Source organism: Oryzias melastigma, linkage group LG15, assembly GCF_002922805.2.
Source record: "Oryzias melastigma strain HK-1 linkage group LG15, ASM292280v2, whole genome shotgun sequence".
NCBI lineage: Eukaryota > Metazoa > Chordata > Actinopteri > Beloniformes > Adrianichthyidae > Oryzias > Oryzias melastigma.
Window position 1 is genome coordinate 5,624,018 of NC_050526.1, and position 2,978 is coordinate 5,626,995.

General features: G+C 38.3%; 1 protein-coding gene across 1 annotated transcript in view; it reads right to left on the bottom strand.

Moving 5' to 3' along the window:
- Positions 1-2,978, bottom strand: part of LOC112161820 (dachshund homolog 1) — a gene marked incomplete in the record, with an annotated part of 39,504 nt that overhangs the window by 18,193 nt on the left and 18,333 nt on the right.

Genomic DNA, 2,978 nt, shown 5'->3' on the forward strand with positions numbered 1-2,978 from the left:
TAAAAATATCGTGATAAAATCGAAATCGTGAAATAAAATTTAAAAAATCGTGATTTTATTTTTTTGCCATATCGCCCAGCCCTAGCTAAAATTGCTGAAGCTTATAGCCAGCTAAAATATTAGCTAAACACCAAAATAGCCTAAAAAACATAAAAAAGCTTAAATTAGCCAAAATAGCTAGCATGTAGCTTAAATATTAGCTAAATTCCAAACTAGTCCAGAAAACTTAAAAAAATCCTAAACTAGCTAAAATAGCTAGCATGAAACTGGAATATTAGCTAAACTCCAAAACAGCCTAAAAAACAAAAAATCCTAAATTAGCCAAAACAGCTAGCATGTAGCTAAAACATTAGCTAAACTCCAAATTAGCCTAAAAAAACCTTAATAAATGCCAAAAAAGCTAGCATAATGCCATTATAACTTTCAACTTTACTACACTCTGACTCCATATAACATAAAGTAACGACTTATCGACTATTAAATTAGTCGTCTACTATTTTAATAGTCAATTAGTCGACTAATCGTGGCAGCCCTAATCTATTAAAATGACACTTTTTGCTATTTTAAAAAAAAATGAAAGGACTAGGATCGTCTTAATGGGTTTCAACTTGCACTTGTTGAACTGCTTTAAAATAAAACCAAGATTAATTTTCTTTTTATGTGTTTTAGTGTACAATTCAATTTCTGGGCAAACTGTTGTTCTGTCTTTAGGAAAAACCCCTTCACTATCTGTGAAGAACATCTCTCACAGCACAGTAGTGGGATGTTGCAGAGCCTCTATTCATGTTACAAACAATCCTGTTGGGGGAGGGATAGAGTGACATAAATATTTATCATTTAATAAAAGAAAATACAAAAACAAAAGAAACACAGGGAGGAAGTGGAACAAAAGAAGCTGATGGCAGTCCTGGTGCCGGGCCACCGATGCACGCTGGGTAATTATAAACACAAAGGCAAAAAAAATATTGAACTGTCACAAATAATGGAACGAGGGGAAGTAAAAGAGCGATGAAAAAGAACAAATAAATGAGGGAAATAAAGAAGAAAAGGAAAACTCCGACATAAAGGGGAGGTGTTGACTTTATGAGGGCGGCCTCGCCGGACATATGTGCGCGGCTTTGTGCCTTTTGGCAGATTAGTCTGTCACTTGCCCAGAGCAGAAACCAGTCGAAACAAAAGCTGCGTCTGAATGGAGTCGAATAACCAGATGCTCCGACAATCAAACTAGCGGCCAAATACGAAGGTTGGAAAGCGGCGCCCCACTTTTTGCCCCTCTGTCCAGCCTCACCTCGCTCTATAATTACATTTACCCCTCTCTCTCTTTCGCTGCCCTCCCATCTTTTTCTCTTATGTTTCATTAAAAAACATCAAAAGTCAAAGTGCCTCTCTTATGTTTATCCAAACAAACCATTACTGTAAACAAACAGTTACTGTAAATTTCCCAGAAGATCTTGTTAAATGCAGAAATGGCTGCTCCCCGCTCTTCCGCAGCCCATAAGGTGTCACACTCAGCATTTGTGAGTGTCTGCGTGTGCATGTGTGTGTAATTTGAGATTGCCTTTGTAGTGGTTAAAGCTCTGGTTGGGGCCTATACTTCCCATAAGGCTGTGGGTGGCAGCGTGGAAAAAAAAAGAACAAAAACACACACATGCTTAGGTCTGTATCTACTGTGCTGCCAGTGTGTGGACCCACTTGACTCTGTCATTAACAGTGATTAAGCTTTACAGGTTTATAATGGCTGGTGGTAACCAAGCCACCAAACTGCGCACAGATGCTGACAGTCGTAACCGAGTGTATACAGTGGTAAACAATGCCTAATGCTGCTGCTGTTTACTGACAAAAAGGAAAAGCACTTCAAAGTAAAAGCTGTTTTTTTGGTCATTTTTCAAACACAAGGGCGATTTCTCCTTTCCTTCTCGGAGCTACGGTGTTAAGCGTATTCCGCGCAGACCCCTGTCATCTGTCTAAACCCACTGATGTCGCTTTAACCTGTCGATAACGGCAGGGGCGGTGCGCCCGATCCGCTTGTGCGTGTGTGCGCGGGCGCACGCCGGTGTGCGCGTGCCCCCTCCGAGCCATCGATTGCCTGGCGTTTGTCGTTTGCATTCAGGATAGTGAATTAGAGAGAAGACTATTGATTTGGCTTCAGCTTCTCATCTTATTCATCTCTCCATCATCCCCCGTGTGCTTACCCCGCTGCTCTGCCGCTGCACCCTCATTCCAAAGCTGGGGATTAATGCAGCAGAGGCAACAGTTTTTAATAAGAGATGATGAAAACGTAGAACGGCGGCTGAAATGATTCGCTGTTAGCCTTTTGTGCCTTCCAGGGACAGAACTGTAAATAGGAATTTTTACCAAAGAAATAAGGCATAATTTACATGTTGGCCTTCAGTGAAAATTAAAAAAAAAATCAGAACTTATTTTAAGGATTTAGGCATATCTGAACAATAGTTAACAGTTAAATAAATAAATAAATAAATAAATAAATACGTAGATAAAAAAAAAAAAAAGGTATTTCTGAACATAACCTTTCTCCTCGTGTGGCACTAGATCACTAGATTATTCGCACAAGGGGCCAAATCTAAATAGCTGTAAAAGCTGAAGCTAATAGCCATCTAAAATATTAGCTAAATGCTAAATTAGTCTAAAAAACTAAAATAAAAAAATTAGGTTAGCCAAAACAGCTAGCATGTAGCTGAAAAAAATACTCAACTCCAAAACAACCTAAAAAATAAAACAAAAACTCCAAAACAGCCTAAAAAACTGAAAAATCCTAAATTAGCCAGAACAGCTAGCATAGAGCTGATATATTAGTTTAACTCCAAAACAGCCTAAAAAACAAACAAAAAAAAGCCTAAGTTTGAAAAACAATGGTTAGCATGTAGTTAAAAAAAATTGCTTAACTCCAAAACAGCCTAAAAAACAAAACAAAAAAAAGCCTAAATTAGCCAAAACAGCTAGCATGTGGCTGAAATATT